Source organism: Onychomys torridus, chromosome 17 (assembly GCF_903995425.1).
Source record: "Onychomys torridus chromosome 17, mOncTor1.1, whole genome shotgun sequence".
Taxonomy (NCBI): domain Eukaryota; kingdom Metazoa; phylum Chordata; class Mammalia; order Rodentia; family Cricetidae; genus Onychomys; species Onychomys torridus.
Genome location: NC_050459.1, coordinates 55,345,996 through 55,372,719, shown reverse-complemented (window position 1 = coordinate 55,372,719; position 26,724 = coordinate 55,345,996). Strand labels below are relative to the sequence as shown.

The following is a 26,724-nucleotide window of genomic DNA, read 5'->3' as shown; positions in this document are numbered from 1 at the left end:
TGCTTTCAGGAACGCATGTGGCGACTCCACGCATGCGCGTAGATGACATGGCCGTGCACGCACTTTATGCAACCATGTAAAGCCACAGAGTCCTAGCCACACAAGATGTTCTGACCTGGAAATGGCTATTTTGAACCGGAAATAACTAGGCAGTCCGCCAGGCAAGCCCAACTTTGTGGACATGTTGTGATTTCCTATCAGTGGCACCCATGGCTGGCCTCGGCTATTGCAGTGGCCTGAAGAGAGCGCTGGATGCTGCAATGGCAGAAGAATCACAAGCCATAGTTACCTTTATAGAGCTTTATTAGGAGGAAGAAGAGAGACAGAGACAGAGAGAGACTGCGCGGAAGGGAAGTAAAGAGAGAATGCAAAGAGTGAGCACGTGGGAGGGCATGTCTGCTTTTTAGTCTGGGATGCCATGGAAGGCTGATGACATAATGAGGACAGAATCCTTACAATTGTCCCCCCCCCCCAAAAAAAAAGCAATAAAATGACTCCTAATGACATTCTGCTCCACTTAGAGACTGGTACCTTCTTCAGTCATCATGAGAGAAACTTACTCCTTCAGCATATGGGAAAAAATGCACAGACCTGCATCCACACATTATGTGGAGAGTGAGAGACCTTGGAAGAGTCAGCTCTAAATGGTATGTCTCTATTAAACCCTCCCCTCAGGGCTCAGGGAACCCTGCTGGAAAGGAGGCAGAAAGAGTAAAAGAGGCAGAGGGGATGCAGGACACCAAGCAACACGGCGCTCTAAATCTACAGGAACAAAGCTCCTATGAACTCGCAAAGGCTGGTACAGCATGTGCAGGACCTGCATGGGTCTGCATTAGGTCTTTTGTGCATGTATCACAGCTTCCAGTTTAGTGTTGTTATGGGAGTCCTGGTGTGCAAACAAGGGGGTCTCTGATTCTGTGCCATCTCCCCTTTATTTGTTGTGTCCAGTTTCCATGGTAGTTTCATCTTACTTAGTATATTTTATTTTTCCTCCCCAAAAGCCTGCTTGCTTTCTAATGAAAGACTAAGGGAGTGGATTCAAATGAGAGGGGAGGCAGAAACCAACTGGAGAGGGAACAAGGGGGAGAAACAGCAACCACAATATATTATATGAGGGGGAAACATGTATTTTTTAATAGAGGAAAAATAGTCCACCAGAAGAGATTATAACCCACAGCTGACATACTTCTAAATGAAAAACCAAAAAACAAAACAAACAAACAAAAACCTTGGAGCAAATCCCCTTTTTGATCTGCCTCTATATCGCAATAATCCATTGAGTTAAAGCTGTGTCTGGCCACTAAATGTCCACTCTTAATCACTAGTCTAACTTTATCTCAAGATCAGAAAAGGGAATAGGGTAACTCCAGAACTGCCATAATTACAGAATATTAAATACTTTCTGAGCCCATGACAAAGAAACAATTTTTTTTCTTTTACTTTATTTGGAATTTCATTTAATTGTGTGGGGCTTACAGGAAAATTAAAACTTAAAGCTGTTTTGTACCTCCATGTTTACTTAAACTTTGTCTTCTAATTTTTAGTGTGGATCTATAAAGTTAGAATGAGCAAAATCTGGAGCAGATAGCTTGAAAATTAAAATGAACTTGTCTTTTTATAAGGAATTCAGAGTGTCAAATTCCATGAAGAACTTACTACGTTTGGAATATTTCCCTAAAAGTTTAATATTTGACAAGAAATTAAATTACTATATTCTGGCTTCCTAAGGCCACTTTCTGCCTTTTGAAAAGGAGATAATGAGAGGTAAATAAGATACTCCTTGAAGTTACTCAAGAGAAGTTGATCATACTAGCTGGGAATATCACTTGCTAAGACAATTGCCTAAGGAATGGCAGTTGCTATAACTGTTCATTCAATAAGTGAGTGAAAGAGAATGTAATACCATGTAATCAGGACTCATATCATGTACCCAATAGTAAGTTCCTTGTAGTGAGAATATGCCTTTTAAAATAATAGAATGCTAACATAATAGAATGTTGTCTATGCCAAAAACTTCTTATAAAACCAAGCAGTACTCATGTTTTTAGGCTTTCTAGCAAGAAAAGCTCAAAGTCGCAGAACAAGAGAGAAAGAAATAAAAAGCAAAAGCAATAGAAACTATAATAGTTTAAATTAGAAAATTAGGTCTAGCTTGTGCATTCCAGTGAGTAAGATTCTAGGCTATGTTATCAGTTCTGATTAATAGTAACAAAGGTAGAATTTACTGAAACCAACTGTCTCCCAATATAAGGATAATTATTTGCCTCCATCTTGAGATCTAGATAGAAATAACAGCCCTGAAAGAAATCTTACTAATAGAAAAGAACCTTTGACAAAGACTAAAATCCTCTGAGTCTACACCATTGAAAACATTCTAATATACCTGATCGATCACAAGCAATCTCTTTTTGAGGAAAAAAAAACTTGTCTATGTCCACATGCAAAATTTGAATTTCTCAAAATTTATTGAATTTGTCATTGTTTAAAAGAAAACAGCCTCCCATCTGAACACTAACCAAACTCAATCTCACTTAGATCCTCTGATCAGACAAGACTGGCACATTACCTCTTTTTGAGCTGTTGGCCAATGGGGATTTCTTTTGGTTTCCCTCCAGTACTTCACATTAAGACTCCATTACTGAAGACTCCATATACCAGAGGCACAGGACATGGAGGGCTATAACTGGTGTTCAATTCAAAGCTACATCCTTACTTGTCAGAATCCATAGTGTTAGAAGGTGCTACACATGCTACCCCTGGAAAAAGTTTCAACCATCTGTGAACTGTGTAAGCTTCAATAATAACCTACCTGGCAAGATAGGCTCATTGGTATAATACTCAAAGTTTTGTACATATGTCAACCCTTATTAGAGAAACTTCTTGTAGTTTATTAGAATTAACAGAGACTCACAGCTAACCACCATGCAGAGAATAGAAAACTTTGGAGTGCTCAGCCCTAAATGAGATGTCTGTATCACATCACTTCCATCAGGACTCAGGTATATAATTTGAAAGAGAAGGCAGACAGGCTGTAAGAACAGGAAGTGATAGATGACTTAAGAAACATTGTCTTCAGGACAAAACAGGGTCATGGTAAATACAAGCTCACAGTAGTTGTGAAAGCATGCACAAGAGGTACACAAGCTCAAGTCAGACAAAGTCCCAGCATGGAAGAGGGGACGTGTGCATGGAATTGTAGCTGGAGTACTTCTCTCCAGGTCCCACCAAACTCCCACAGTCCCACAACCCACGTATAAAATAATCACTAAGACACTTATATTACTTATAAATTGTATGGCCATGGCAGGCTTCTTGTTATCTACTTCTTCTATCTTAAATTAGCCCATTTCTATTAATCTATAAGTTGCCACGTAGCTTGTGGCTTACCGGTATCTTACATCTCACTTCTCATGGCGGCTGCTGGCAGCTCTCTCTACCTCTGCCTTCCACTTCTCACAATTCTCCTCTTTGTCCCATCTACCCTATCCTTCCTGCCTGGCTCCTGGCCAATCAGCACTTTATTTATTAACCAATCAGAGCAATACATTCACAGCATAGAGAACATTCCACAGCATGGAGTTCCACTCCTAGCTGAGGAGTTAGAGACATTGTGTTGTTGTTCCCAGGAGAGGGGAAAGTCAGTTAACATCAATGGTATAGCACTCCAGGACAAGCTTCATGTCCAGATGTAATCAGCTAAGACAAAGTGGACCTGAGTTTTAGTAAGAAAGTGGGGTAGAACACGAGGTTGAAGTTGGAGTTGGGGAAGATGTGAGAGGGAATACATATAATCAAAATACATGTATGAAATAATTAATAGAAATGTCATAAAAAGAAAATGGCACAAAAATACATATGCAGCAGTATTCCCAACCTGATTAATTCTTCATAATTTGAATCTAGACTAGTTTTAGTTTATCTTCAAGTTTCCCAAAGTCGTATTGACATGGTCAAAGTTGTTTCCTTATATGTTATGAGCACTGTATAACAAAGGTAGGTTCATTAAATTTTTATGTTAAGTAAAATACATAGGATAATTAGGCATAATGTATTTTCATGTCATGATTTCTAATGTTTTAGTAAAGATAATTTTATATGTAAATTATTCATTTCCCTGTGGCATTTTCAAATATTTTATTTGAATCCAGTTAGAAAAGCACATGTTTTTCCAGATATACTGTAGCTTGGAATTATATAATTTTATTTGTTTCCAGAGAACAAAAATATTTATTATCTGTAATACATAAGAATTAGATAATGCTGTGTAGCTTATCATATTATGTAGGCAACAATTTCTCCCTGTTATTGCTTTACACCAGGGACTCTCTGATAACATCATATTATTTATCTCCCAAGGCACAGGCATTATTACCACAGGGTTTAATCATATTTCTTAGATAGAAAGCTTTCTCCTTGACACTGTAGTGGTGGGAAAGCAATTGTTTTGCATCATCCAAGCACAGAATAAGCTCTTATTTGAGTGGATTCTTTTTCATTTTAACTTATTGAAAGACCAGACTGGAACAGAAGAAGGAAATATATCATAAACCCTAGCTCTTATTGTTCAACTTACAAATAATTTATTTCAATGAAACAATTATTTCTTTGGAGTACTGACCTCTAGCTCATCAAGGTTTTCCTAAAAGCCTGGACTTCCAATGAAAATGTGTCATGCTTTAAGTCAGCTTGGATAGTTATATGGTGTAATATTTCTTCTAAGAAGGTTATAGTGCATCTATTCTGAAGCACTTGTAAATATTATTTTTGTTTGAAACATTAAAGTATTTTGGGAATGCATACTCATGATAGCTACAAGTAGCTAGTTTCTTAAGGCCAGGAAAAAAACAATTCAAAAGTTCAGAAAGTCCCTGAAACAGACCAGGTTCACTAGTCCCTTTCCTCCCTAAGCACCCAGAAGAAATACAGAATACTAAGAATACTAACTAATGCTCTCACACCAGATGAGCTGCCTGGAAGGAGTGACATACTGAGCTACTGGCAGGGATCCTCTACAAACTGCTGAGCTGCTTGCACATTGCTCAGAGAACGCCCACTTTCCAGATTTCATGAGCTGTCATCAGTTCCTGTGTAGCTGTCTTTGAGTCATATCTGCTCCTGTAAGTAACGCCCATTATCCGGTCCAGTACGTGTCCCCAATAAGACTCAGTTTTTCCCCTTCAAGTTAGACTTTGGTAGTATTTATTCTGGTGCCATCAGTAAGTTAGCTGGGTTGTGTAGACATTTGCTCTCTTGTCATGAGAAATATTTTCCAAGAACCCAGGCCTGAAGGGGTCTCTCTCTCTCTCTCTCTCTCTCTCTCTCTCTCTCTCTCTCTCTCTCTCTCTCCAGGTCTCTCTTCTCTCTCTTTGTATCCATTAATTTTGCTTTATAGTTAGGGTTTTAATTATAAATTAAATATATTTAAATATATAGAAGGGAATTCGTTGCAGTCATCATTTTTGTCACACTATGACATATGTGAGCCATTCTTACTGCTTGCCTGGGCTTGAGGCATCATGTCCATCTTCACAGTTCAGCTGGCTCTGTTGTGCTGCCATTGCTCGGACAGCTGTGCTTGCACACATAAACAACAGTCTAGACGTATTCTCTCTGTGGGACATATCTAGCCACAGTGATGCTGCCTTGTGTTATTTTATACCAGAACTAAAGGTCTAAATCCCACAGCTTTTCTACAGCATTTTCTTCAGCACTTTCCATTCTGAGGCTTTTCACAAAGTCCTAGCACCTAGACCACACAGTAAATTCAGTGCAAACACAAACAAGTAAATGAAAATAAAAAGAGTATATAAAAGGGTGCTCATTTCTCAGTGCCTAAACCCCACAGAACTGTGTATTCTCCTTGACATTTGTTTTTGAAATCATAATATAATTACAACATTTCTCCCTCCCCTTTCCACCATCAAAGGCTCTCACGTACTCTCCCTGCTCTCTTTCACATACACGGACCCAGTTTTTCTTTATTATTGTAAACATACATAATCATTACAGAACCAACTTTGTATTCTTTCTCATTCTCTCTCTCTCTCTCTCTCTCTCTCTCTCTCTCTCTCTCTCTCTCTCTCTCACACACACACACACACACACACACACACACTCCCTTGGAATCCACTTTGTATGGTCCAACACTCTGTAGCCCACCCCCCACCCCACCCCTGCCCTGGAATTCGATTGATCAACCTACCAGGTGTCAGACCATCACTAAAGAAAACTGGCTCTGAAGAATAAATTTGAAGTAGAAGTTCACTAAGGAAAACTGGCCAGATTATCTCTTATAAACACTTCATTTATTTCTATTCTATGACTTTAAATATTGAAAAGAGTGAAGAGGGTAGAGGGAATATGAAACTAAACTTCCATTCCCACTTACATGCATGCAAATTTCACTGTTGCTTTCTGTCAGACTATATCATAATAATTTGTTAGTTTTCTGCCATGATATTTCAGGCTTAAGGAGCTATACTTTTGTGGGCTTTAAACACTGTTTATTCTTTGTAGATTCTTTCTATTCACTGGAGCTGAAAGTTTTCCTGTGTCTTGGCCAGCAGTCTGGACAAATCTCTCCCACTCCCATCCCCCAAGTAAACACACAGAGGCTTATATTTATTATAACTGCTTGGCCATTATCTCAGGCTTATTATAGACTATCTCTTACACTTAAATTAACTCATAATTATTATTTATGTTTAGCCACATGGCTTGGTACCTTTTCTCAGTTCTGCCTTCACATCTTGCTACCTCTGTGTTTGGCTAGCAACTCCTGACTCAGCCTTTCTGTTCCAGAATTCTCCTTATCTGCTTATCCTGCCTGGCTACTGGCTGATCAGCGTTTTATTAACAAGAGCTTTCATTTGTACAAGAGTATTATCCCACATCATTTCACCACCAGAGGAATTGTCTTGATACAACAAAAATATTCCTACAAGGAATGCCGCTACATTACTGATACCTTTGAGCAGTCTTCATCGACTGTTAACTGAATCAATTTCTACAGACTGAATATTTTCATAAAATTTTTATCATTATCTTTTTCTCTCCAATTGTATCAATTTAAAAAAGAAAAAAAAAAAAAACTTGTGCTGCCTGCCCTGACTTAACCCAAATCCTATAATTTACCTGACTCCCACAGCATTTCTCAATTTTGCTTTTATATTTCCCATCTTAGATTTTTCTTTGCTTTTCAGGTATTTAAATGAAAAAAAAATTGAAAAAATAGTATCACCATCCTTCCTGTGATAAAATTTCATTGTTAGCAATAGTTCGTTCTTTTTTCTTCAGCATTTTTCAGTACATTAAAATGTGGTATACTACAAACATTTTGGTTGAACATTCATTTTCTTTTAAAAATTTTTAAATTCCTTTTACATGCCAACCACAGATCCTCCTCTCATCCCTTCTTCTGCTCCCACTACCCCTACCTTCCTCTAACCCCTGACTAACTCCTCATTCCCTCCCTCAACAGGGTACATTCTCTCAGAGAGGGGACAGCTAAGCCTGGTACATTCATTTGAGGCAGGAACAAGCTCCTCCCCATTGCATCAAAGGTGAGCAAGGTGTCTGACCATAGATAATGGGATCCAGAGAGCCAGCTCATGTATCAGGGATAGATCTTGATCACACTGTCAGGGGCCCCTCAAACAAACCCAGCTACACAACTGTCTCCTGTATGCAGAGAGTCTAGTTCTGTCCAATTCAGTTTCCATAGCTGTTGGTCTAAAGATTGTGAGTTCATTTGAGCTTGGTTCAGTTGTCTCTGTGGTTTTCCACATAATGATCTTGACACCCCCTCCCCCTGGCCGGTCATATAATCCCACTTCCATCTCTTTGACTGGACTCCTGGAGCTCAGCGTGGTGTCTGGCTGTGGATGTCTGCATCTGTTTCCATCAGTTACTGGATGAAGGCTCTATGATGACAGTTAGGGCATTCACCAAACTGATTGACAGGGTAGGAAAGTTCAGACACCCTCACTGCTATTGCTAGTAGTCTAATCTAAGATCTTCCTTGTGGATTCATGGGGATTTTCCTTGCACCAGGTTTTCCCCTTACCCTGTAACGTCTCTCTCTGTCAAGATAACTCTTTCATTGCTTTCCCACTCCATCCCTCCCCCAACTCAACCATCCCATTCCATCATGTTTTCATCCCCCAACCCTTTCTCTCTATTGCCCCCCTCAAGCCCCATTTACACAGTAAATGAGACAAAACGACAGCCTACAGAATGGGAAAAGGTCTTCACCAACCTCACATCTGACAGAAGGCTGATCTCCCAAATATATAAAGAACTCAAAAAACTCAAGAAACATGACATGAAAATACCAAACAATCAATTAAAAAATGGGCTTCATATCTAAACAGAGAATTCTCAACAGAAAAATATCAAATGGCTGAAAAAGATTGAAGGAATTGATCAATATCCTTAGTCATCAGGGATATGCAAATCAAAATGATTCTGAGATACCATCTTACACCTGTCAGAATGGCTAAAATAAAACAAACAAACAAAAAAAAAACAAAAAAAACACCGGTTGCAGTTTATGCTGGAGAGGATGTAGAACAAGGGAAACACTCCTCCACTGTTGGTGGGAGTACAAACTTATTTAGTCACTTTGGAAATCAGTATGGCGGTTTGTGAGAAAATAAGAAATCAATCTACCTCAAACCCCAGCTATACCACTCTTGGGCATATACCCAAGGAATGCTCAATCATACCACAAGGACACATGCTCAACTACATTCATAGCAGCAATATTCAAAATAGCCAGAACCTAGAAGCAATCTGGATGACTCTCAACCAAAGAATGAATAAAGAAAATGTGGCACATATACACAACAGAGTACTACTCAGCAGTAAAAACACAATGACATCATGAAATTTGCAGGCAAATTGATGGAACTAGAGAAAAATCATCCTGAGTGAGGCAACCTAGACTCAAAAAGACAAACATAGTATGTAATTATTCATAAATGAATCCTAGATGTAAAGCAAAGGATAATCAGACTACAACCCACAGCTCCAGAGAAGCTAGGAAACAAGGAGGATCCTAAGAAGGATGTACAGAACAATTTAAGAAGGGGGAACATTCCTTTTCTTTTGGTTACATCACAAAAGTAATAGCTACAACTAGCTTATATTGAATGATTGTTTCCTTCCTAGAACTTCCTCAAAACTTATTATTTCAGTGGAATATGCTACATGTTTTTCTTCTGTGATCTGAGAGCATGTTGTCCCTGTGTATTTATTTCATATAGACATTTTATTGTGAGGTAAAATTATCCCCAATGGGGTGGCTTTACTTTTCCTTCATCTTGACCCTTTTGCATTTATCTACAACTTCCGAAATAGGCAAATACCTTTGGTACGGCACAATACCTTAGTCTTCAATCTCCAATCTCTGTGAACAAACACTTCAGTCAGGATCCTGGTTGAGCAAGAAGAGTCTAGAAACTGAAAAACCCTAACCCTGTATCTGACAACTTCTGCATCTCAGACATTTGCCAAAGTTTTCTGCCCCAGAATGATTACCATTATCTACTTGTTTTGGTCGATTGACAGCTGAAACTCATCATTTTCTGGCTTCCTGAACTGCTTAGTAAGTTAGACTCCTGTTCACATTTTAGATTTATCCTTTATTATCCCCAGACAAAACCTTGTGATGTCTATATGCTTAGGGGGATGAATTGGGGGGGGAGCTATCTTATCCTAATAGATAACATTTTCTATTACTTTTCAAGTTACTCTTTAAAAGGAAAGATACAAACCTAACTATTATTAGTCTGGTTTTCTGTTTTTATTATAGAATAACACAAACAGGCTAGATGTGCAGGTATAACAAGGGCTTTAAACATAAGTCACTGTTTTTCTTAAGGTTAGTCACTAGTTCTGTTTTTCTTTTACTAACAACATAATAATCAGGTGTGAGGTATCTTACCAGTAGGATTATTCAAAAAGATAATATCATGTGCAGATGTGAATAAAATATTTCCTTTCTTAACTTTTGTCATTTTCTATAATGGAATGTGTTCATAAACACCCCCTTCACCCAGTATGCATGTAATTATAGTATAAACAATCATTTCCTTTGTGCCATGAAGAATACTAACATGGCCCTGTCCTTCCCACCATGATTGACTTTATTCTACTATGGGCAAGACCAGGGGCCATGCTGAAAAGTCTACTCCATGATTGCATTGTATTATTCCAAGGGTGAGGATTAATCAGATGCAATCATACCATTATACAGGGGGGGTTGAAACACTGCACAGGGTCATTTTCATAATTCAAGGGAATCTAATTAAGTCAACCTTGTGAAGTGTGATGTAGAAGTAATGGACAATAAAGGAGCACAAATGAGAAAGAAAGCAGAGAAGCATCACCCTTTACAATAGCCACAATTAATACAAAATACCTTGGGGTAACTCTAACTAACCAAGGGAAAGACCTATATGATAAGAATTTTAAGTCTCTGAAGAAAGAAATTGAAGAAGATATCAGAAAATGGAAAGATCTCCCATGCTCATGGATATGTAGAATCAACATAGTAAAAATGGCAATCTTACCAAAAGCAATCTACAGATTCAATGCAATCCCCATCAAAATCCCAACATAATTCTCGACAGACCTAGAAAGAACAATACTCAACTTCATATGGAAAAACAAAACACCAAGGATAGTTAAAGGAATCTTGTACAATAACACAACCTTTAGAGGCATCATGATCCCTGACCTCAAGCTCTACTATAGAGCTATAGTAATAAAAACAGCTTAGTACTGGCATAAAAAACAACATGTAGATCAATGAAATTGAATTAATCCACACACCTATGAACACCTGATTTTTGACAAAGAAGCCAAAACTACAATGGAAAAAAGAAAGCATCTTCAACAAATGGTGCTAGCATAACTGGATGTCAACATGTAGAAGATTGCAAATTGATCCATATCTGTTACCATGCGCAAAACTCAAGTCTAAGTGGATTAAAGACCTCAACATAAATCCAGTTACATTGAACTTGATAGAAAAGAAAGTAGAAAGTAGTCTTGAATGCATTGACACAGGAGACCACTTCCTAAATATAACACCAGCAGCATAGACATTGAGGGCAACAATTAAAAAATGAGACCTCCTAGATCCATCCATTTGCCTGCAAACCTCATGATGTCATTGTTTTTCTCTGCTGAGTAGTATTCCATTGTGTATATGTACCATACTTTCTTTATCCATTCTTTAGTTGAAGGGCACCTAGGTTGTTTCCAGGTTCTGGCTATTACAAACAATGCTGATATGAACATAGCTGAGCAAATGCCCTTGTGGTCTGATTGAGCATTCCTTGGGTATATGCCCAAGAGTGCTACAGCTGGGTCTTGGGGGAAATGGATTCCCAGTTTTTTCAGAAAGCACAATATTGATTTCCAAAGTAGCTGTATAAGCTTGCATTCCCACCAGCAGTGGAAGAGAGTTCCCCTTGCTCCACATCCTCTCCAGCATAAGCTGTCTTCTGTGTTTTTGATCTTAGCCATTCTGACAGGTATAAGGTGGTATCTTAGAGACATTTTGATTTGCATTTCCTGGATAATTAGGGATATTGAGCAGTTCCTTTAAAAAACATCCTGAGTGAGGTAACCCAGACTCAGAAAGACAAACATGGTATGTACTCACTCATAGTAGGATACTAGATGTAAAACAAAGACGACTAGACTGTTACACAAATCCAGGGAGGCTACCTAGAAAACGGGACCCTAGGAAAGACACAGGGATCACCCAATGACAGAGAAATGGATCAGATCTACATGAACAACCTGGATGACAGTGGGAGTAATGAAGGGCAAGTTTCGAGGGAAAGAGAGCTTAGGGGAGCAGGAGATCCCACTTGAATCAAGAGTAGAAAGGTAGAGCAAGGAATAACAGACCATGATAAATGAAAACCACATGAGAACAGGAAGAAGCTAAGTATTAGAGAGGTCCCCAGAAATCCACAATGATACATCCACTGTAGAATACTGGCAATGGTGGAGAAAGCCTGATCTGACGTAGTCTGGTGATCAGATGGCCAAACACCCTAATGGTCGTGCTGGAACTCTCATCCAATAACTGATGGAAGTGGATGCAGAGATCCTTGGCCAGGCCCCAGGTAGAGCTCCAGGAGTTCAATTGTCAAGAAAGAGGAGGGACTATAAGAGTTTGAATTATTGAGACCAAGTTTGGAAAAGCTCAGGGACAAATAGCCAAACGAATGGAAGCACATGAATTATGAACCAAAAGCTGTGGAGCCCCCAGCTGGATCAGGCCCTCTGCATAAGTGAGACATTTGAATAGCTTGAACTGTTTGGGAGGCACCCAGGCAGTGGGTCCAGGACCTGTCCTTAGTGCATGAGCTGGCTGTTTGGAACCTTGGGCTTGCACAGGGATGCTTTGCTCAGCCTAGAAGGAGGGGACTGGACCTACCTGTACTGAATCCACCAGGTTGAATTAAATCCCCAGGGGAGTCTTGACCCTGGAGGAGATGGGAATGGAGGAGAGGGGTTGGGGGGAATGTGGGAGCAGGGGCGGGAGGGGGGAGGACAGAGGAACCCATGGCTGATGTGTAAAATTAAAACACAAATATAATAAATGAAAAAAAGGAGAGAAAAATGAGACCTCCTAAAACTGAGAAGCTTTTATAGAGCAAAGGACACAGTCAATAATACAAAAGGACAGCCTACAGAATGGGAAAAGAACTTTACCAACCCTACATCTGACAGAGGATGATGTCATAAAATTTATAAAGAATTCAAGAAACTAGAAATTAAAATACTAACAATCCAATTGAAAAGTGGGCTACAGAGTTAAAGAGAGAATTCTCACCAGAAGAATCTTAAATGGGTTAAAGACATTGAAGGAATTGCTCAACATCCTTAGTTATCAGGGAAATGCAAATCAAAGTGATTCTGAGATACCATCTTATACCTGTCAGAATGGCTATGATAAAAATCACTGATGACAGTTTATGTTGGAGAGGATGCAGAGCAAGGGGAACACTCCTCAACTATTGGTGGGAGTTCAAACTTGTGCATCCACTTTGGAAATCAATATTGTGGTTTCTCAGAAAATTGGGAATCAATCTACCTTGAGACCCAGGTACACCACTCTTGGGCATATACCCAAGGAATGCTCAATCATACCACAAGGACACATGCTCCACTATGTTCATAGCAGCATTGTTTGTAACAGCCAGAACCTAGAAACAACCTAGATGGCCCTCAACCGAAGAATGGATAAAAAAATGTGGTACATATACACAATGGAGTACTACTCACCAGTAAAATCAATGACATCATAAAATTTGCAGGCAAATGGATGGAACTAGAAAATATCATCCTGAATGATGTAACCCAGACTCAGAAAGACAAACATGGTATGTACTCAGTCATAAGTGGATGCTAGATGATGTAAAGCAACAGATAACCAGACTGCAACCCATAACTCCAGGGAGGCTAACTAGCAGGGAGGACTCTAGGAGGGACCCATGGATCGCCCAGTGAAGGAGAAATAGATGAGACCTCCATGAGCAAATTGAGGGTGGGAGGGTGTAAAGAAAGGCAAGGGATGGGAGATGAGAACATGGGGGATGGGAGCTTTGAGCTGGAACAGAGACAGAGTGGGAAGGCAGGGAAAAAGATGCCATGATAAATGAAGACATTGTGGGAATAAGCAGAAACAGAGTACTAGGGAAGTTCCCAGGGATCCACTACTATCACCCCACCTTAGATTGCTGGCAATAGTCGAGAGGATACATGGACTGTCCTACTCTGGTAATCAGATTGGTGAATACCCTGTCATCATAGAGCCCTCATCCAGTGAATGACTGAAGCAGATGCAGAGATCCATGGCCAAGGTGCAGGGCCAAGCTCTAGGAGTCCAATTGATGAGAGAGAGGATGGATTCTATGCGCAAGGGATATTGAGATCATGATGGAAAAACATACAGAGACAGCTAGCCAAACTAGTAGAAACACATGAACTGTGAACCAATAGCTGTGGAGTCCCCATGGGACAGATCTATAGAGGCCCTCAGGGTAAGTGAGAGAGTTGTTTAGCATGAACTGTTTAGAGGGCCCCCAGGCAGTGGGATTGAGATCCATCCCTAGTGTATGAGCTGTTTGGGAGCCCAGTGCCTATGGTTGGTCAGCTCGCATAGCCTTGCAGGGAGGAGGGGCTTGGACCTGCCTCAACTGAATGTACCAGGCTCTGCTGACTCTGTTTGGGAGACCTTGCCTTGAAGGAGGTGCGAATGGGGCAGTGAGTTGAGGAGGAAGGCTGGGGGCGGTAGGAAGGAGGAGAGTGGATCTGTGGTTGGTATGTAAAATGAATAGAAAATTTCTTAACAATAAAAATTTCTTAATAATAATAAAAAAGAAAGGAGCACAAAGAAGTTAGTGTTAGCAGAAGAAAGAAGCCACTATGAATTTTTCAGCTTCATAAAAATAAATAGATAATAAATAAACAAATGTTATTTGGGGCAGGAGAGGTGGTTCAGTGAGCAAAGGCACTTGCTGCACCAGCCGGGAAACCTGAATTCCATTCCTGGGACACATGAAGATGCAAGAAGAGAACCTATTCCCCAAACATGTCCTCCTGTCTTCCATACATACACTGTAGGAATCACCCAACCCACAGACGTCACACAATAACAACAATAACAATAATTAATAAAATATATTAATTTTAAAAGCTGTGGTCTCATGTAGCCCACAGAAGCCTAGAGTGCATTATATTCATTGGTCTTGAACTCTAATCCTCTCCTTAAACTGTCTTAGTTGGGCATTTCTTCCTCAGGCTAGTGACATAATTAAATAAAATTTTCTGTGATATTTTCTCATATTGGGGTCATATATTTCCTAATATTATAAAAGTCTTTACTTCACTAGACTTGAAATTCTGCAGGAAGTCAGCATTGTTGCTCTGCTAAAGAGTATTTTCATATTATACTGAGCAGAATGTTGTGCAGAGCAGGCAGAAATAATATTCATTATGCAATGGCAGTCCTTACTGCTGATTATCCTCCTCATGCTGTCTTGAATATTTGGAGAAAGCAGAGTAACTATGGATGAAATTAAGCCACAATTTAAGAGGAGCATTACAGATTTCCTTTTGAATAGGAATCATGTTTACTTTTTTCTTGTCCTTTTTAAACACCATGAAATCTGAATTTTCAGTATGATTTTTATGATCAAAACCAATCATCCCTTTGTAGCAGCTAAGCTTAAGAAAAACTGGTTAGGCAGACATTCTTTTATAGTTTCAGAGCAGATAAATAGAACAACAAAAACAATGTCTACAGTCAGTGTAACTCATATGTCAATAATCCAGTGATTATACAGACTGGCATTCAGGGCATTTTATTACCTGAATTTTATGAACATGTCACAAAACCACTAAAATCAGGCCTGGAAGGTATCTGAATTATAATCTAAACTGAAATCACAATTGAGTTTCCTAAAGATTATACACTACAGTTCTTACAATTAATTCAGACTGGTGAAGAGCTGAGTTCACATGCTAAGCACAGCAGTGTCATTACTCCAGCAGATACAATAAAGGCGACATTGATTTCATCAAATATCCTTTGGACTAGTAGCAATTGAAATGCAGACACACACACTATTTTTTTCCTTAAGACTTTTTTTTGTTCATTTCACATACTAACCACAGATCTCTCCCTCATCTCTCCTCTTGCTCCTCCCCAGCCCTCCCCCTATCCTATCCCTTATCCCCTCCTCTGAAAAGATATGGCCTCCCATGGAGAGTTAGCTAAGTCTACCACATTTAGCTGAGGCAGGTCCAAGCCCCACCCCCTGCATCAAGGCTGTCCAAGGTGTTCCACCATAGGCAATGGGCTCCAAAAAATTTTACACACACACACACACACACACACACACACACACACACACACTAATTTTACACATACATGAGTTTTCAATTAGGTTAAAATATTAACATATTTTTAAATTAAAGATTTATTTTTTGGTTATGGGAGTGTGTTTGTGTAAGAGTATGTGTATGTAAGTGGCCATAGGTATCTGGCCTGTTTGGACCTGAGAGTATAAATGTTTGTGAGCTCACAAGTGTGGGTGCTAGAAATCCAACACAAGTCCTCTCCAAGAGAGAGCAAATTCTGTCAATTTCTGTGTCATCTCTCTAGCGGTAGTTGATAAATTTTTCATTGCCAGTTACTTACAAGAGGCTTGAATGCAGAAAATCTTTGATAAATTGATTCCTCAAGTGAGCACAGCATAGATGGTCCTGTTTTGACTAAGGAAGGAGTTGGAGAACATGTATTTCACATTTGAGGAGAGAGAGAGACATGATAAACTACTGATGTTCTACTTTGGCTGTCATGGTTTGCAAAACCCTGAATCACTTGGCTGTCAGGTATGCTGAATTTTTCTTTTCTTTTTCTTTCTTTCTTTCTTTTTCTTTTCTTTTCTTTTTCTTTTCTTTTCTTTTTTTTTTTTTTGGTTACAGAGTGATGCTTTGAAATGCCCTAAGTCATAAAGTACAACATAGGATAATGGTCAATAAAAGACCTTAGCTTTCTCATTTGAACTGCTTGGGGAGCTGCCACATACCTTGTGTGCTCTAGGCTGAACACTATGTGAAACAAACACATGACATCAAACACAGCTAGATGAACAAAAGCAACTCGGCACTGATCTCTCCTCTATGCACTAATTGAGAATGTGTAGACTTGCCCTGCTCTGCTTTAGTGCTTAAGTGGGAGCATCTTGTACCAGGGAGCATAGATGGGATTCTTGAAGCCAGCATGCTTGCTAGGGAAGAAAACACACATGGAGTGTCATTTTCCCTCTGTGTTGCTGCATGTCACTAATGTTACTTTCTGTGCTATGCTGCTATATCAGTCATATCACTATCATTTCTTGCTAAAGAATTTCCAACAGGTGAAGTAAAATATATTGCTAGTCACATTTCAACATTTCCAAAATCATAATCAGGATTAGACTATTTACTGACACACTGAATAGTTGTTTGGTTTGGGAGATTCAATAAAACATAGAAGAAGCTACAATTTTACATTTTTTAAAGTTCACATGAACACAAATGTAGACTTTTCTACCCTTTCTGCCACATCTCCTAAGTCTTCATTACCTTACGTTCTACTCCTGTGAATTTGTCTTCTTTAGCTCTTACAAGTAAATGGAATGATAGGACACTTCCTTTTTATAACTGGCTCATTTCACTTAGCACAATTCATTCAAAGTTCATCCATAATGAACTGTGTATCTGAAATCTTATTCAGATGAATAATGTTATCTCACATTTAAACATTCATACTATATCGGACAAAATATCTCTCAACAGCTATCTGGATTATTTTTACATTTAGGCCATTGGAAATAATACTACTTTGAAAAAGGATACACTAATATTTTATTATCAATTTTGCACTATACTTATGCATGTGAAATTACAGAATCATGCATTAATTTATGTTATTTTTAAGAGTTGCAACATTCATTTATATCCTATCTGCATTCTTTTAGAGTTTCAACTTCTCCATATCATTTCCATACCTTTTTTCTTTTACTGGCAGTAGCTACATGAATGTTTGTAATTAGTCATATGTTAATAATTGTAACTGTATTTGCATGAGGGTAACAGTTTTTATAGTAAAATTCATCCTTTTATATCCTCGTCTTCAAACTAGCTCACCTTTACAGTTAACACATTAACTATTTATTTTCTTAATGCTTTGCAAAAACATTTTTCTAGGTAGTACAAAGTTTTTCTATATTTAGTTAAACTAATTATTTCTTATATGAATTAAAAAGCATCTTTCCTCAAAATATATGTTTATTTAATACACACACAAACACATTGACACCAAAAACACAGACACATAGAGACAGAGACAGCAATGTTTGTCTTACTCTCTTATTAACTACTCTGATTTGTCTATTAGCTATCTCAATTTTGCATCTTGTGTATACTAGGAAAACCATCATAATCATCTGCAAAATAGTTATGAAGTAAATACTCAGATCATGTCCTGAAGTCTTGAATTACAGCTTTAAGAAAATATCTGGGAATTCCAAATGCCTAACAGTTTTCCTGATGGTGCTATCCTCATTGGCTAGTGCCCAGCTTTCTAAACTACAGATTGTGATCTACATGGGAGTCATATAAATGAATATGGGGTTTGTAAAAATTTGCCAACACTAAAACATTTTACATGTAGCAGCCAGGAATTAATTCAAGTTCAAATGTGCCATGAATTTGAGGTGTTCCTGCCGGGCTCACATAGGCTGCCTTGTGCCATATTAGTGCAGTGTCAGTTCTGAACCTATACTGTTCACTTGGCATTCTGCATGCACTCATGCTATGCACAGCTATTGAATCATGCTGGGAACACCTTGACTCAGGGTTTCAAGACCACTGTAGGTTTATGAATCTCAATCTTTATAGACCACTATGAAAAATATTTTCTCTTTAGAAACATAAGGTTTTAAGAAAAAATACAAAGACATTTAATATTTTACCATAATAATGCCTCAGTGCATAACTATAAATTAGTATACATTTTAATTTTATTTTGTTATATTTGATATAAAATTGATGTTTGGCTTTAAACGGTTACTAACTTGAGCTTCATAAAACATAAAGTGAATTTTGACTTGTGATTAGGCTAGAATTTCCAATAATTTTTTTCACCTGTCTTTACTCGATTAAAATATAATTACATCTTTTCCATGCCTCATATTCTCACAACATCCCAATCCCAATTCATGGAGACACTTCTTTGACCATTGCTGTTACATATAAACAAACAGATGTATAAATCCAACCTCTTGAATCTGTTAAGTGTAGCTTGCATGCCTATATTCTAGGACTGACTGCTTAGTATTAGAATATCAATCAAGGGACTCATTCCTGGGGAAGACTAAGTTTCCATCTCTCAGCTGTTGTTAATTGCTTGTAAGTCTGTATCTAAAATGACCCTGAATTTACTTTTCTAATTATGTATTTCATATTTATGACAAAGGGTATATTCAGCATTGACCTTCAAACAATCAAAGTATTAATCAACTTTGAAAATGCTCCACATACTGCAGGACCAAATATTTAGCAAAAGTTTAATTTTAATATAAAAGTTAAAAACTTTGATCTCATTAGAATGAAATTTGATTTTTTTTCTTGAGCAGATGGTAATATTATAGTTACAAAATTAGTTTTCCTAAAGTAATTTTATGATATATTATCAGTTAATATTTGATTTTCATATTTATTTCACCTACTTATATATCTGGGATTGAAACAGGCCCTCAGATCTGAATATAATTGATGCCATGATGGAAGTTTCATTCAGGCCTCAGAGTGGCCAAAATGAGATTGAAGACCTAATCAATCATAGTCCACAGTTATGGCGCAGTTCTTAAACATGCTAACTTTACTCTTTGGCTTCTGTAGTCCTGTTTCCAGCTATCTGTTCTTGATAACCGAGATATGTCAACCAAGGATACGCCTTTGTGCTTAAACGCTTATCCTAAGAAAGGCTCTACAGCACTCGAGTCTTGATCACACGGTTGCCATACAGCTAGTAAAGACTTCCTACTGGCTTGAAGCCATGTCCAAATGGTCTTCTCTGGTGGAAGATCTCATAAAACTCTCTTGACAAACACAGGGTCGTGAATGAAAAGATTTTTAGAAGTCCTATTCTAGAAAACACAGTGACAAAGATTTTAAGACAAAGGTACAAAGACTTATCAAACTTGTGTGTAAACATTTGTTAAAAGGTGATGTGGTCCCTAATATGTCAAGGGAGATTAGCTGATTTGAACACACATGCATGCTGTGGGTCATTTTTCTTCAGCAGTGCAGATTTGTAATCCTACATGTCAGTGGTTGTATTCCTTCACCTGCAGGATCATCCAGATACAAGGCATGTGAAGGCCATTATGACCGTGGCAGAGGCTGCGATTACCAATCAGCTATGATCCTTGCTCTAAACAGTTAATGTTATTTATGTAGAAAATGCATCCTGCAATAAAGAATTTTGATAGCTTAGCTTCTCTTTACTGGTTTTCCAGGTCATCCATTTGATCCCAGGTCCTCTACTCAGTAAGTCATCAAGGGGTACACTGGATAACCAAAGAAATAAGATCTCCATAACACTACCTTAGGATCAGTATCCATGTATAGAATCCATGCTAGTAGGTAGAGAAGGAGGCGCCAAATGGGGAGCATCATTTAGAGGACTAAGAGGCTTTGACCAGAGACCCTTATGGAATCTTTATGATTTATTTATTACTTTCCTCTGTCTGTGCAAAACCTAGAGATTTCCGCTCATCCAATATGAAGTCTCAAGTGTGTTACTGAGTCAAATTTTTCCAAGCAGTTTCTGATCTTTCCTGTAACTAAGTTAGACGTCACAGAACATTTAAAAGTTGTATTTAAATAACTAATATGTCACATATAAACTTTTTACCATTCAGGTTGAAAAACGACTATCACTCAAGTACACTTTTTATACACGAAGGAAGAAATATGGAAGTTGTCTGCTTGAGAGGCTAGTCACAGTCCTTCAGGGAGTTATTCCACGTTGTTAATCTATAGGTTTTGTGAAAAGAGGGCCATGATAAATCTACCAGATTATACAGCAGAAGTTCATATGCCTCTGTAGCACAGACAGAACATCTGTGTATGAAGGCCTTTGATGAGGTTTTTTCTATTATACTGATGGGTCACTCTAGAACCAAATAAATGTTAAATGGTCATTGAGAAAATCATGTTTACATGTTCAACGTGGGAGTTAGAGCTATTCTTCCAGCCCTTCTCAGATTTCTGAATACTTACTGATAAAATTTCATATGTTGTTGGCTGGTGTGGTCCTCACACTTCCATTTTGATATGAGCTCTTGGATATATGGGAAATGCTAGATCTAGCTAACCCATCCTGTCTTCTGAATTTGGACACAGTTTGTATCTTCATATGCTACCGACATTTTAACTTCATATGTTTGTTTAACCTGAGAATTCTTAGATAAGATAAAAAATCTATAATTTCATTAAACTTGTATCTGCCAACAAGCATACAATAATAGTTTTAAAATATATACATGTATATATCATATATTTTAAAATAATTATAATAAAAGGGACATGAAACTACTTTCACATGTTGTGTATTTAATAAATTAAAATATAGGTGCTTATATATATAAAACATGTTTACTTAAACTGAAAAGAGTGAATTAACATTTTATGAAACAGAGAATAAGATCATCATATAATTAGAAAACATAATAAAGAAACTAAACAAAACATATGACAACATCATTCTGTTCATGCTCACTGTTTGTTCCTTTTTATGTTAGGTATATATAAAGATATATTCAAACAATATATACTTACATGTATGTATGTTTTTATATCAGGTCTTTTACTCAGCAAGTCAGCATACACATGCGTGCACGCACGCGCGCACACACACACACACATACATACATACAGAGAGAGAGAGAGACAGAGACAGAGACAGGAATCTCAGTTGCTATATAGATGAAAAATATTGGCATTATTAATTATGAATATTTACATGGTTGCTGAATCTATCCTATGGAAGCAATTATTTGCCATCAAGAAAATGATAGTCTAAAAATTGTATAAAATTAAATTTTTAGTAATTAATTGCAAAGAAAACAGCTAGTGTTGGATAAACAATAGATATAATAGACCATGAATAGTGGCTATTTTCATGCTGTAATTTTAATTTTTTTTAAATTACTTCTTTTATAGTCTTGAGGTTTTAATATAATTACATAATTTTGCCCTTCCCCTCCCCATTCTAAATTCCCTAATATACCCCTCCTTGATTTTTTTTCTAATTTATGCCTTTTTTCTCATTAACATTGCTATCTACATACATGTCTATGGATTTTTTTTCATATAAAACTAGAATTTTAAAACTTATTATCAGAAGTGAAGACATCACTATGTGGTTGGATTCCTGTCCATTCAGTTATCTTATCTCAGACTTAAGTAGGGCTGAGGAATCCCTCTGTTCCTCCCACAGGTTCTTTGTATCCTTGGGAGCATGAAAACCTCAACATTATTTTGAATTCCTTTCTAGTAGTTTTCTTCACATTTTCAATAGTTTATTGTGTTAGTTATATTTTTAATTGTTGCAACAAAACACCCAACAATAGCAATATAAGGGAATAAGCTTTGTTTTGTTTCATAGTTTAAGGATAGAATTCATCATGAAAGTCTTGGAGACCAGAATTTAAAGCAGCTGGTCTCATTGGATTAAAAGTATTACAAATTCACCTATTGTCGACTTCACACCAAAACACATTACTTTTTAACCACATCCTTTCACCACAAAGCGTCATGGCTAGTTCATAAGGCAAAATACATTGAGTCTAACATAAAAATCTCCAAAGTACTTAACAATTTCATGTTGTACATTTTATTCTTGTTTTCATGCTTGTATGCCAATGATGAGCTTTGTTTGGAAAATAGTGACCCAGAATTAAATAAAATGTTACAAATTGGAAAAATTTACCCATTTTAAATGGTGAAATGGTCAACTTAGATTTTTTTTTTATTTTTATTTATTTATTTATTTATTTATTTGGCTTGAAAGAAACATTGCAAAGGAAAAAAATTAATACACTTAGTAACTTTGGAGTCCCTTGTAACAATAAGATTCTTTAATAAAACTTCAATTCTTACACACAGTAGCAATGAAGGAGTGCTAGATTGTCTAGTGTTGTCATATATAAGCACTACAGATGTATAATCTGAAGTATGAGTCAAATAAAGAAAACCTATTGACAATGGGAAAATCATGCTTTAAAGAATATACTATCATTGAATTTTACTTTGCAGGAATGATGTTATTTTATATATAATGTTTTCTTTGATAAGTTATCAAAAGTGAATTCCTTTTTCCCTGTAGTGGAAGTTTTTACAAATATAATCATAGCACTAATGGGAAATATGGCACCTTTTTTACTAAATGAAAATGACTAGGAGAGAGAGAATGCTCTTAAATAGTTAAGGAAATCACTATAGATGAAAATATTAAACAAGATTTAAGCAATAGGCAATTCATCAGTTTTCAAGTGTAAGCCATGTGAAACATTAGGATGAAAGTGTAGTCGTAAATTTTCCTGTATCCTGCCTAGTCCCACAGCCACTCAGAACCAAGTAAACATGCATAGGCTTATATTACTTACAAACTGTAAGACCTAACGGCTCAAGCTTCTTGCTACTTAGCTCTTATAACTTAACCCATTTCTTTTAATCTATAAGTTGCAATGTGGCTTTGGCTTACTGATATTTTCACAACGAGACACATCTGCTCCTGGCAGTACTAATTTACTTCAGAGAGGAGGATGGGCAATGAAAAAACTCCATATGGAATTTATCTTCTTCTTTGCAAAAATAGCCATTTGGGCAAAAGGCTGCTCTCGCATGGACTGCCGATATTATGCTGTATAAACTGGACATGCAGGACCCATTTAAAAATGACCACTGAATTTGCCAAAATGGGGCAAAATGGTTCTTCAGGTTCCTACTTCACATAGGAAACTGCCAAATATTCTACAGAACACAGGGAAAAGTGACTCAAAATCTCTAGGCTTATTGGCTGAAGATAGATGCCCCAACATTGCAGAGGAACTTTAGATGAGTGTCCAGGGAGGCAGCTATCTCTGTTATTTCCAGAATTTTGGAAGTTGCTTACAATGCATTTCCTGTTTACTTAGGTTAAATCCTTCTGGGGTTTTTGATATAGTTGAAGACTAGATAGTTATAATTGTAGTTTTCCTTAGTCAAGATAAAAGATAAATTAGATATAGTATTTTCTTTAATTTTTGCCAAATACAAATAGACTAGATATCGTAACTGTAATTCTTGCTTGATAACTGTTCTATTATGTATAATTTTACTATGTTAAAGTTAAACCTTCCTTTTTGATTAGACAGAAAAGGGGAAGTGCTGTGGGATATCTTTCTGTACACTGTGAATATGTGTTGCTCTGATTGGTTGATAAATAAAGCCATTTGGCCTATGGCAAGTCAGGTTATAGCTAGGCAGGAGACTGAAGAGAGAGACAGAAAGAAGAAAGGCAAAGGCAGAGGGGATACCATCTTGCTGTCCAGGGAGAAGCATGTAATGGTACACAGGTAAAGCCATGGAATACATGTCGACATATAGATGAATAAAAATGGACTGAGTTTCATTATAAGACCTAGCTAGCAAGATGCTTGAGCCATAGGCCATGGCCATACAATTCATGATTAATATAAGCCTGTGACAGTTTAATTGTGTCTGAGCAGCTGTAGGATTGGGCAGAACACAGGAAAACTTTAGAGCTCCATGAAAGCTTGAATGGTCTGGCTGCCTCATAGCACAGATATGAAGCATCTCTGTCCACTGTGTCCACACAGTGTTACTTACCCTCCTGTTGGCCAATTTGCAGCTTTTGTGTGCATCAATAAGACATGGAACACCATGTCACAGTTCTGGTGTTCATGTAACCTTTATGTTAATAACTTAAAGTTATGTGCTAATTCTCATAATATTCAGTTACTTTCAGGTCGTCATGTAAGCACTGTATCATCCCTCATCAAAAGTAAAACAAAGAGTGAATATAGTGCAATGGACACTCCAAGAGAGTTGGCATTTTCATGCTTTTTATCACAGTATACTGCTAAGCCTTTTCCATTTGATTATTAATCATGGGTTTAATTTCTTATTCATAATTTATTAATTAAACTTTCTTATACATGAGACTATAGAAGAAACACAAAATATACATAAGGTTCAATAGTTCAATATCACCTACTATTTCAAGTATTCAGGGTTCAGGGACTTGAATTGAGGACATGAAGAAAGATTGATGGTCATACGAATCAGGAGGAGAGAGGTAAATATTGACATAAAACACTCCTCATTGCCACTTATAACAAACTTTTTTTTTTTTTTTTTTTTTTTTTGGTCTTTTGTGGTTTTTAATTTGTGGAATGCCTGACCTGTTGCTTGCTTCCCCCTGCCCCCATCTTTTAACTTTTTATTGATTCTTTGTGGATTTCACATCATGCATCCCGATCCCACTCATCTCCCCATCCCCTGGCATCCACCCTCTGCCCGTGCAACCTCCTTCCAAAACCAAAACAAAATTTAAAAGAACAACTGAACGCCACCACCCCCAAAAACACACACACAAGATTCTGTAGTGTGGCCCAGTGAGTCACATGGTATACCCTTCAGTCCGTACATCTTTACTGGTAAGTGTTCATTGCAATGAGCCATTCATTGGTCTGATTCTGGCTTCTGCTGCACTGATACTAGGCATGCAATGGGATCCTCTTGGATATCCTGTTGTTGTCCTGTGTTGTGGAGCTCCTGCAGTTTTGGGTCTGTAGGTCTGGCCCCTTCACATGCTCCTGAAGTTCATAGATGGGTGTTGGGCGGGCTAACTCATAGCCCTGCTTCTGGGCCTGGGTAGTAGCTGGGTTGGTCAACTTGCCAGCTTTACCTTGCCATCAATACCACTGGGGTGAGCTCTTCAGTACTGCTCTGGCTATCTCACCCAGTGCAGCCTGTAGCAAAGAGTGGGGACAGTTCTCTTGTTCTCAAGGCCTCAGGTCAGGTTCAAACAAACGGTTTTGAGAAGTATAGAAGAGGAAATTTGTAGGCTTCTGTTACCTCCCTCACATGGGATGTAGCCACACACCAATAGTCACATACTTTCACAACTTCACACATACAGTAGATAGAGTTCAATAATTTACACTGATTTTCTTGTAATTTTTTTTTCTATAGTTTGTTAACTCCCATTTGATCTTCTCTGAGAAAGTATAAGTTCTGGATTAAAATTTTATTCTATCATTTTACATAATTATTTCAATACAAAGTCTATAAGTGGCAATAATAGACTCCCTTTCCCTTAGCGAATTGTTGGAAATCCTCATTATTTCTTACCCTAAGAAAGAAAGCCATCTGGGTTCATCATGATTCATTGTTCATTAGGAACAAACAGGATCTTTCCCAGTGATAAATGTGGTAAGCAGTGTATTTACTTGGAGTGAATCTGTTCCATACAGTTCAATTATTGAAAGCCAAATGATAAAATCAAATGAGTGCATAAGAAAGGATCTTGAAGGTGTCTCTCACATCATGAAGAAAGACATTCTATCAAGTAGTTTAAGTGAAAGCACCTAGGTAATCCATCCATTTCTGTTTTATTTTGTTTTGTTTTTCTTTTTTTTTCTTTTTCTTTCTTTTATTTTTTTTCCTTTTCTTTCTGAGAGCACTCTACTAGAAACACTAAGGCCATTTTCAGCGAGATACACTTCAGTTCAAGCAAATCCTATTTTCTTGAATTTCTCTTTAAAATTCTAGGTCATTACTTCCTCAATCGACAAAAGAATACATTTCAGTGTATGTTTGTGCAGTATGTAAAGATTGACATCCACAGCAATTTCTTTTTTAATTAAATAAAGTTAAATACTTTTCCTTGGTAGTGTGTGTGGGGGGGGAAGGGTAAGGGGAGGTCAGGGGCTTGCTTCTTGGAGGATGGTGTACTCCCTTGCAAGGAAAACTGACTTTCGAACTCAAGATCCTCACTGAGTGCAAAATCTGCTAATGGGATTTTGCATTAAAATGGAAACTCTTACTGCAATAGAAACTCCAGGGAAGGCT

The 26,724-nt window shown here is 37.6% G+C and overlaps 1 protein-coding gene across 5 annotated transcripts in view; it reads right to left on the bottom strand.

Moving 5' to 3' along the window:
- Spock3 (SPARC (osteonectin), cwcv and kazal like domains proteoglycan 3) overlaps positions 1-26,724 on the bottom strand; it is a 362,205-nt gene that overhangs the window by 60,780 nt on the left and 274,701 nt on the right. The window lies entirely within an intron of this gene.